Consider the following 12,171-nt stretch of genomic DNA (forward strand, 5'->3'; position numbering starts at 1 on the left):
TCGCTTATAACGCACAAGCAGTCCCGAAGTACATTTATCTCATCAGCTCTGACAATACACCATTCTTGCCCAACAAAAGGAGCTCCGAGGGCGTTTTCTGTAGCTTCACCGAGTCATGGGCTATTGAAAATTTAGTCATGCCTTTTCTTTATTGTTCGCTTTTTTTATTTAAATATTGAGTTTGTATTATTAAAATCTATTTGTGTCAAAATATTCGTAAGATTTTAATTTTGATATCTTTAATTTAGCTGCATTAAAAAAAATTACAGAGTATGTCAGTAAAGTAGATTTTATATATCCTTCCTAGGTGCCTACAGCAAATAATGAGGATGAAACTACGGACAAAAACTAGTATTCAATTAAAGTTATATAACTTGCGTTAAAAATTCCGAATACGGAATCCGCCATATAAAAGACAGTTCTATCGATTAGAAAGTATGAAACGAATATTTTTTTAGCATAAGCAGCCCGTAAATGTCCCACTGCTGGGATAAAGGCCTCCTCTCCTTTGAGGAGAAGGTTTGGAGCATATTCCACCACGCTGCTCCAATGCGGGTTGGCGGAATACACATGTGGCAGAATTTCGTTGAAATTAGATACATGCAGGTTTCCTCACGATGTTTTCCTTCAACGCCGAGCACGAGATGAATTATAAACACAAATTAAGCACATGAAATTTCAGTGGTGCCTGCCTCGGTTTGAACCCGAAATCATCGGTTAAGATGCACGCGTTCTAACCACTGAGCCATCTTGACTCACGAAATGAAACGAATACCTTGAACTTTATTCTAGAAAAAAGTACCAAGTATTTGTCACGTTAATATTTTATATTTAAGGCGCTTGAAACAGCTAAACGCCACTTGTATGGTAAAAACATGTGAACATATTTTATCCTACACATACAGGTTGACTTATGATGTTTTTATTTATTTTTACTTGTCTGGGTTTGAACCCACGATCTTCGATGAAGATTCAAAAGTTTTAACTAGTTAGCTATCTTGGCAAAGTTTCAGTTGCAAATGATTATACCACAAAACGCGTTGAATGTTTTGGTATAAGTTTTATATATGTTAGCTAAGCATTTTTTTTAATTTAACAAAAAGTACTCTTTTTATAAGTATAGATTTACGTGTAATATAGACAATATATTTATTTGGTGGTAGGGCTTTGTGCAAACATCTGGGTAGGTACGACACACTCATCAGATATTCTTGCGTAAATACTTGGCTCCCAAGGTTGGTGGTGCATTGGTGATGTAAAAAATTTGTTAATATTTCTTACACCACTCTCTATGGGTGGTGATGACCACTTACCATTATGTGGCCAATTTGCCAATTTATATTATAAATGAATAAAAACTCATATAAACTATCTAATAACTATAAAACGAAACGACAAAATATTTGGAAAAACCTCGATCCGTTTATTCCACAACGTAAATATCTGTGCAGAGTTTTTATTTTTCGATGTTAACGATACAGATTAAATTTAATCTGTTTCGTTAACGTAACAGAGGATCTGAAAATATGCACATGTTATGGATCCCGAACTAACTGTCGACATTCAATTATAGTCAAATTGAATATCAATTTACATTTAACCCTTTACAACAAAGGTTTTACGTTGTAATGAACTACGTCCGCCACGCTGGAGAAGAATACAAAAATCGCCCATAAAGTCTTGTAGTTACTTATTTTCTGAAAAGTCTAAAATCAAAATATTGTGTATGAGTTTCTAATGCAGAATTAAAAAAGTCATCAACTATAATTGAATATTTTAATGGAATTAACATCTACGGCGAAATAGCCGTGAATGATTATAGCTTTTGCATAAATATACTAGCTGATCCTGCGGCTTTACCCGCGCCACTTTATCTATATCACACAAAGAGTCACGTCTCCATTTGGATTAAAAAGGCCTATGTGCCCCGGGATTCAAGCAACCTTCTTACCAAATGTTATCTAAATCAGTTCAGCTGTTTTCGTACTTGTAATGACGCATTTATAATATTATCATAGAAGTATTTTATTGCTAATCGTATCTTTAAAACATTATAGCATTTGCGCCATTTTTATGCCCACTCAAAGCAAAATATACTTTATTCAAGTAGGCTTTTAGAAGCACTTCTGAATTGTCATTTAACAAACTATATTAAGTAAAGCTACCACCGGTTCGGAATGTAGTAATCTACATTAGTAATCTACCGAGAAGAACCGGCAAGAAACTCAGTAGTTACTTTTTTCAACATCTAATTTAAACTCCACGCTTTTTTATCATCTATATAATCTTGTATCGAATAATACGCCTTCTTTACCGATGTATTTTTTACAAATGATTTGAATTGATGAAACGGCAAAGTTAAAAAAATCTGTAAAAATGTTTGTACATTTTGTTGTATTTTTTCAATTCGTAACTCGTGATATGAAATTTTTATCGACACGGACAGCTATATCACACATTATTCTCATATACTATTATTATTATAATTCCTTTTTCTAATTAATTTCGATCGAGTAGCATTTAATTTATCTGATTTCTTATATTAATAAAAAACCAGTAATTAATATTATACCTAATGATGAATACATCGTAAGCAGTTAGAAAACTGAAGTATCTTTTATGTTTTTGATTCCCTGCCTTCCCACTTTTTCCCCCTTGGTAATAAATTCTTGGAAATCTTGAAACTCCTATTACAAGTTATTGTATTAGTAGCACAAGGAACATCCAAACCATGTTAAAATTCTGTATATGATGTGTATAGTGCGTAATAATTTGTTCCTTCTCGTCTTCGCCCGTTACGTATCTGACCTGATATATCATACCTATTTTTTCTGTGCCCCTTATATCATGTATGTAAAAATCATTATGATCAGTTGAGTAGTTTAGGAGATGGCCCCGTGGTTAGAACGCGTGCATCTTAACCGATGATTTCGGGTCCAAACCCAGGCAGGCACCACTGAATTTTCATGTGCTTAATATGTGTTTATAATTCATCTCGTGCTCGGCGGTGAAGGAAAACATCGTGAGGAAACCTGCATGTGTCTAATTTCAACGAAATTCTGCCACATGTGTATTCCGCCAACCCGCATTGGAGCAGCGTGGTGGAATATGCTTCAAACCTTCTCCTCAAATGGAGAGGAGGCCTTTAGCCCAGCAGTGGGAAGATTTACAGGCTGTTAATGCTAATGCTAATGAGTAGTTTAGATGATAAAGCGTAACAAACAAATAAACTCACTTTCACATTTATAATCTTAGAATGAGCACCAATATTGCACCGGGACAGACAGTGACAGATATATAATGTTTTCTCAAGTTTTCAACAAGATAAATATTCAGCATTTTGGTTTAGAATCTACGTAGTTTATACCTTACCTTAAATAGAAGTACTATTTAATAAGAAAGATATTTTAAGTTGAAACCGCATTAGTCTGAGGTTTGCGTTGAATACGAGTAGCAGAATTACTGAAGAGTTGCACTAAGAATTCTTCACGGTTAACTCCAAAATTAAATGTGTCTATTGCCTTGAAATTCTTTAAATATATGTAATGTTTTATGTAATCCACGAAGTATTCTATAATTCTGACCATTTGTATCAACGATATTTTTAATTATTTTTTAACACTTATTATTTATATCAAAATTATAAGCCACTATTTTCAGTTTAGCTTAGACATGATAAGCTTCATCAATAGTTATGTACCTGTTTTGCCTACATTTGGACACTCAGCAACTTAAGATTATTATAACTTGTTATATATTTAACAACTTAGACCGTGGAGTAGTAGTGCAAAAACCTTCATTAAACTACACCTTGCCTTATTGCTTCTACTGGTGACACTGGTTGATACATTTTTTGCCCAGAGATTCGGAATTGTGAATCAACGAGGATAAACTGCTAGTATTCAAGCCACCATTCCATACGGTCATCATTTTTAGAGTAACTATTTTTATTTTTAATTCTTTAATGTAAATAAATATTTAATTATAAATATAAAAATAATGTCATTATGATTAGCGAAATTGTGAGCTATTTAAAATTGACAAAAAAAACCCGTTTTGGTCTTTAAGCTGGATCATCTCAGTATTATGTATTTTCTTTTCCGAACTTACAGACAACCTTATTCTTATAAGTAAATTGAAAAACTCTGAATATATATGTATATCTTGAAAATATATTGTAAATCAAACCACATGATAAACAGTTGAGGTTTTTTGTCTATTTGGCTCAACGAGACGTTGATAGGAATAAATGGAAACAGTTAAAGGAATGCTGTCGGTGACAACGTATTTGTGTTGCAGATTCCGTTTTGCATTTTCCAACACTTGCAATACGGGAATAAATAAACAATTATTTTCGTTGCTTATTGGAATCGAATCTTGTGAAAATTAAGTAGACACAGACAGACAGATAGAGTTGCTTTCGCATTTATAAAGGTAGTGAACGGTAAGAGCCCAGTGGTTTGAACGCGTGCTTCTTAACCGATGATTTCGGGTTCAAAACCTAAGCAAGCTCGGCTGAATATGCTTAATTTGGCGAAGGAACATCGTAAAGAAACCTGCATGTGTCTAATTTCAAAGAAATTGGACCAACCCGCATTGGAGCAGCGTCGTGGAATATGCTACAAAACCTTCTTCTCAAAGGCTCTCCCTTAGGCCAGGAGTGGGAAATTTACAGGCCGTTAATGTATGTATTTAATGAACGGTAAGATAAAATGTAAATTGACCAACGAACGCTCAGCGTACATAGCAAACATAGTTTCTGTGCGCGTGACGTTTGTGTGAAATTCTTTATATTGTCAGTTTATTTATACAGTTTAAATTATTCTATATGTGTACGGAACGTACGATTTCGTCCAATACTATTTCTTAATTACCCAATTTTTCCCTTCTTATGTATTTTCACAGCTCTTTCCGTACAAAGTTCTGGTTAATTAAAACGGCTAATTGAGTTCTGAGCTGTAAAGCCGTAACGTACTTACGGATGAAAATGCAATGTTGCGACCACAGACCAGTGACAAGTATAGAAGTGGCACATATCTTTAATTAAAAAATAACAGGTGATGCAAATGAAAATGCCTTTGATAAAATGTAAATTATTATTTGTAAATACAAAAAGATTGTTATCTGTGAAGATGCCGATATGATCTGACCCGTCCTGGCTTCGCACGGGTATCACGTGATTACATAAAACGTTCATACCGTAAGACACATAACTCAGTCAGCATTTTGTTTTCGACATCTTCAACTGTCCAACTTTCATTCCAGTCAATTTACATAAAAGCTTAATGAATTGTATGCTTCAACTTTCCTCATAAATAACTGCGTCCATTGGTGAACCTCCTGTAGAAACTTAGATGGTTGTTTTTAAATTTATCACGTTCAGACAAACAGACAGACGCGGCGGGTACTTAGCCTTATGCTGTGAGGCAAAATCAAAATATTCTTTATTAAGGAAGGCTAATAAAAACATTTTAAATTGAATAGTGTTATAGTGTTGAATTAAATTTAAAGCTACCACCGGTTACGGAAGTAGATTCTAGCGAGAAAAACCGGTAAGAAACTCATTAGTTACTCTTTTCCACCATTTTAATTACAGAGTATGTCAGAGTAAGTGAGTATGCAGGTAGGATTGTTGTCTAATTTTTCCTTAAAGGAAGAATTACAAGCACATATAAAGTACAACTACACGAACGTATGTACATTAACGACGACCTCCGTGGTCGAGTAGTGTGTACACCGGCTTTCATGGGTACGCCACTCCGAGGTCCCGGGTTCGGTTCCCGGCCGAGTCGATGCAGAAAATATTCATTAATTTTCTATGTTGTCTTGGGTCTGGGTATTTGTGGTACCGTTGTTACTTCTGATTTTCCGTAACACAAGTGCTTTAGCTACTTACTTACAGAGTAATGTATGTGATGTTGTCCAATATTTATTATAATTATTAACATAGACGCACATATGCCCTCTTGTACAAGGCTTCCTTATTTTTAGTAACAGGAATTTTCTACAGCCACCCAAAAGGCACATTGACACTCCGACCACAGTCCATTAACAAATTTAGCCGACCTAGGTCGTCCCTAAGAGCCTCTCATAATACTTATGTTAAAGTTTGCATTAAAACTTCAATATAAATTCAATTCTCATAAAGATATATTTATATGAGAAACAAAATTAACTGTGAAACCAGTTTATAAGTAAAAAAGTGTTTATTGAAAATAGAAGAAAGTAATTATAATCAATTTCTAAACAAAAAATTTACTTAAACATTGTTATCCAAAGTAATAAAAACAAAGTCCGTCTCAGTCGGTACCACCCACTCATCAAATATTCTACCACTAAACGGCAATACTTACTATTGTTGTGTTCCGGTTTGAAGGGTTGAATGAGTCGGTGTAACTACAGGCATAAGGGTTATAATATCTTAGCACCCAAAATTATGTTATGAACGGTTAATATTTCTCACAGCGCTAGAGCCGATGTGCGGTGGTGACCACTTACCATCAGGTAGTCCGTATGTTCGTCCGCTAACCTATGTTGCAAACAAGAACATTCTCATTTGACTATGAGTATAAATAAACATTTCAGAGTACTGATTGTGTCATGTTTGACACAGAACCACTTCTGATCGTTGACATTTGTTGACCCTCATGAGCGCTTGTCATACTAGAAAAGTCGATAGCGCAGTGTGATAAAACCGGAAGGTTATTAAAAACATTATATTACGTTTCATTACAAATTGAACGCTCCGTTCTAAATTTTTCCTCAGTTTATCTTTTAATAGGCTAAAATATAATCCGTTCAAATTTCTATAACCTTACAATTTTTCCGGAGCATGAAACTATTGTTATAAAATAAACTCTATAACTGCAAAACAGATTTTAAAACGATTTTAAATGGACGGACCTTTCCATTATAGTGTAAAATTCAAATTTAATTCAATTCTACCCGTGCAGAATAGTAACTAGTCATGTAGATAGAATTATTCAGAATCATTTACCCCATCTATTAATAATATTTGACATAAGTTTTCATCGACTGGTAGATGTAAAAGCGTCTAGAGGATCTGATTATATAAATTGCCTCGGGAAGTGTGTATTGGCTTTGTGGAGCGAGAACTTGATGTTAAATCTCGTTATACAATATTTGACTACACTGTAGTCCAAGAACATCATATCTGAGCATCTATAAAGTTTAATACGTCAGAATAAAATGATCACTGATCCTTCAGATCGACCACGATTGCGATTACGGTTCTTCGATAGCAACTTGATTCATCATCATCATCCTCCTGCATTTATTAAAATTTACTTGGTGTCGGCGCAGCATGTCTTCTTCTTCCATACTTCCCTATCTGACGTCATCTCACAAATAACATTTTTTCCAGCCATATCATCTTTCACCACCCATCCATCTTTTCATTGGTCGCCCCCTTCCTCTATATCCATCCACGTTCATGCTCAAGACCTTCCTCACAATATGTTCCTCATTCCTCCGTATAACATGCCCATACCATGATAGACGCCTTCCACATAAATTCTCGGCTATCGGTGCCACTTTCAAACTTCCTCTTATGTATTCATTCCTTACTCTATCCATTCGCGTAACACCACACATTCCTCTCAACATCCTCATCTCCGCTACATGCAGTTGTCTTTCATTAATACGATAGCAACTTGATTGGTAGGTTTATTTAAAGTATGTGATTTCCTTTTTGCAAATCAACTCAAAATAATAAAGTAAAGTAACAGCTCGTTGATATCCGCTTGCAACGCTGAGGCTTGTTTTTTTTTTAGAAGACTTGGAAATCATTCTAACACTCTGCTACAATACAGCTGATTTTGAGCGAAGAGCAGAGATTGAAAACGAGAAACAAATTATGAAAACATACATCAGTTTGCCCGGGTTTGAACGCGTAATCTTCAAGTGTTCGAATCGTTGACCTTCCCGGCTCATCAAAAGAATATCTGGAATATGTCACTAAGCGGTAAGATTAGCACTGCACATATTTTTGATTTTAGAAAAACATATTGTAGAAACCTGCTTATGTTGAAATAAATCTCTCATAAATATAGGAAGTGGATTAAATCGTACTTTCTCCTTATCAAGAGAGAGATTCTCATGATGATTATGAACCCACAACCTTTTTGTTAGACTCCGTGTAGCTTACCCACTAAGCAATCGCGGCTCATCTAATACGTTCAGATTATTCTCTCAAAGCGCCACTAGCTTGCACTGGAGTTAATATCACGAACCCACAAAAATGCAGATGTAAACTTGAGCTACCCTCGAGGTAGCGATATTAAATTCTCTATCGCCTTACTGACAAATCTTTTTGAAGGCTTCCCAATATATCAAAGATTAAATTAAGTTTACTTAAAGATAAGGATATATATTATAACTCGACTACCGAAAAATTATACATAAAATTACCGAATATTTTTAAGTATTAGTTTCTTCATAATCGGTTATATACCAATTTTCATATTATTTATAAATAACTGTTTTTGAGTCATTAGTAGAATCAATAATGCTGAATTTCCATATATTTTCTCATGGTCCATTTGACCGCCTTAAGACATTAATTGAGGAAAATACATTTACGTGTTATATGGAATTCCTGTGAAAAATTTAATTCAGTTTGACTCAATGGTTTAGACTCAGACAGAGGTTTGTCAGTCAGACTTATTTCTAAGTCGATTATAAAAAAGGTATAAAATTTATGTTTGCAGAGCATCTGGAATTATTATGGGTAAAATTCGTACTATATACGTATTACTATAAAACTGGTCATGAATGTTATGGACGTTACGTCATTAACGACGTAATCTACACGAACTACCTAACTGGCTCTGGGAGAATTTTAACTTTAAATTGTCAAATGTGGTCGGTACTTGTCGGCATTCCAACCGTAATGAGATTATTTTATAAACTGATCTCGTTATGTATTGTTAACTGTTAATATTACGCCTATCGTATTGCACTAGTTATTGTCTACAATTATGTATTATAAAATATTGTATCTTATGATAATTATGTCAATATCTGTAAACGTGATTCATAATGCTTAAAATATTAACTAATGTAGTTGTGTAGCCGTAATAATAGATGGCGTTGTTTGCAAATCATTACTATCACTGTAGTTTGTTAAACGTAAAGGTAGATGGCGTTACTTGTATAACGTTGATAACAAAATTTGTAATAACGTTCATTCCGAGTGTATAAATAAGATGAAAAAGTGAACTATGCTCTCAATCATTAAACAGAAGTGCTGAAATATACTGCATTTTATTACCACTCCCTAACATATCAGTGCGTGGGATAAAGGAGTGATTTTTTTTTTTTTTCTATCACCCCTGAAGAACTCAATAACGCCTCACAATGGGAAATGGCCGAAGACGGAGGACAAAATCACCTGAGTCCTCGAACCATCGAAAACGTCGACGTGATAGTTCCAGTTCTAGTACAAAAAGATTGAAGCGGTTAGAAACAATGGTCGAAAAACTTATAGAAGAAACAAAAAGTTATAATACACAGTGTCAAGCGACTCCTGGATTGGTGTTAACTTCAAATCAAGCTCCGGAAACATCTACAACAGAAGATAATACTGAAGGTAGGTTATCAAATTTGTCTGTAGGAAATAATAAAACTGGTACAGAAACAAGAAATCTAATAAGTAATGTACAAAATATGTTTCAAAACACTAATAGTCAACCGTTAAATTCAAATATGATAACGTATCCTTCATCGACTACTGCAATTCATAGAAATGATCTTCCAGTTTTTAATTTTGGAAATGATACTAAATTCTTCGGAAGGCCCGATAATTTGCCTAAATTTAATGGAAATACTAATATTATGCCTGTTCTTACATGGATTCAACGCCTGGAGTCACTTGCAAAGTTATACGGATGGGACGAAAGAACACTTGTCTACAACATGACTGCTTCCCTGGAAGGAAACTCGTTGCTGTGGTTCGGGCATCTACAGGACATCAACATCACTTGGGAAGAATGGAAGAAGAGGCTCTGCGACTATTTTCCAACGAGTAGAGGGCTAGCCGCAAAACTACACGAATTCGTTAACGTAATCAAGCGTTCGGATGAAAAGGTAACTGATTTTTATTATAAAAAAATTATCTCAAGGGAAAGCATGTGACTTATCAGACCATATTATTTGCGATGTTATAATTTATACTCTGAACGACCCTTTATTAAAAGCAGGTGCCCGTGGGGCCGGGTGTAGGGACACTTAAGCATTGTTACATTATTTAACTGATGCTGCGATAGAACCGTTCCATTTTACAAACGATAAGTCTTCTAATATTTTCGCTGATAGAATTAAATGTTTTAAATGCGGTCGTAGAGGTCACTTAATAGCGCAGTGTCGGGCAGAATCTGTGAATTGTGATACGATGGCAAAATAGGGCATACATCCAATATTTGTAGGAGTAATAAGAAGTGTACTCCTTGTGGCAAGTTAGGACACGAAATTACAGATTGTTTTTATAAAAATAAGGTTCTTAATAAAGCAACTAATGAAATCTCAAAGAATTCAGAGGCCTCTACATCACGAAATAAAATTAATAAAATGTTTCACATTGGTTCAGTAGACGAGGGTAATAGTAAATTTTATAAAACTGTTAAGGCCGATAATTTTAACTTAACTGCATATATTGACTTGGGTAGTGCTTGTAATACTATAACTGAAGCCGCTGCTAATAAAATCAATTTAAAAATTGATAACAATTCTCGAACTAGTATAAAAGGCTATGGGGGACAAATAATTACACCAATAGGAAAGGCTACCGTTCTTTTAAATATTGATGGGGTTAGTGCGACATGTCCTGTTTTAGTAGTAAATAATAATTTACAAGATACTGACATGATTGTTGGGGGGCTTTTACAGAATTACCAGGTATTCATATTGCAAAAACAACTCGTGATCTATTTTTATCTAAAAACAATTTATGTTCAGAATTACCATTTAATGAAGCACAAAATGTTCAATTAAATAAAATCGAATTAAAAATTCCTTACGATACTAGTTTAGAACATGGTCTGAACAGAATTTTAGTGTTTTGTGAAGAAGACATAGAAAACAGAGTATTTGAAGTAAACAGATCTGAACACAGATGTCCAAGTAAAGAAATAGATATACCAAATCAAACTATTCAATTTTTTTTGATAATATTGCTTGCATTAATGTTCTTAATCATTAATTTGAAAATGTAACCTTGTATTCTACATCCTGTATAGCTCGTGGTAAAAATTTAGAAAATGAGAATAACACCATAGACACTGATTTAAAAGAAGAAGATTGTAACAGGCTTAGGGATCTTTTGCATAAATATAAACATTGTTTTGAAGATAATTCTGGAATAGGTTTATCTAATATTGAAATAAAAATAGAAGTAGAATCTAACATTCCTTTTTATTATCGACCGTATAGAATGTCACTAAAAGAACAAGAAATTATAAGGGCAATAATTCAGGATCTTATTGAAAAAGATATTATTGAAATTAGTAACTCGCCATATGCAAGTCCAACTATACTTGTACCAAAAAAGAATGGTCAATATAGAATGTGCGTCGATTATCGACAATTAAATAAAATTACTAAAAAGGATAGATATCCCCTGCCCCTGAGCCATTAACATGTTACTTGGTCAATATATTATATCTTATATAATATAATATATTATATCTTGGTCAATATGAATTTACAACTGCTTACATTGATGATACCTTGTGTTTTTCCAAAAATGTAAATCAAGGCCTTCAACATCTTGAAATCATTTTAAATATAATAAGTAACTCGCGTATGACGCTTCGTAGAGATAAATGTTCATTTTTAAAAAAAACCAGCGTTGATTACTTGGGCCATATTATTTCTTGTGGTGAAATAAAACCCTACCCAGATAAAATAGAAGCCTTAAGTAAATTTTCAGAACCTAAAAATATTCACGAACTTAGACGATTTATTGGTCTTGCGAGTTATTTTAGAAAATTTATATTTTCCTTTGCAAAACGTATCCAACCATTATCGCTATTATTAAAAAAAAATACTCCTTGGGTCTGGAATCAATTACATCAAAGTTGTTTTGAAGATATTAAAAAAAAAGCTTTGCTATCTGAGCCAGTCTTGGCAATTTATAACCCTCAGTCGGAAACA

This window comes from Vanessa atalanta, chromosome 14, assembly GCF_905147765.1.
Source record: "Vanessa atalanta chromosome 14, ilVanAtal1.2, whole genome shotgun sequence".
Classification (NCBI taxonomy): domain Eukaryota; kingdom Metazoa; phylum Arthropoda; class Insecta; order Lepidoptera; family Nymphalidae; genus Vanessa; species Vanessa atalanta.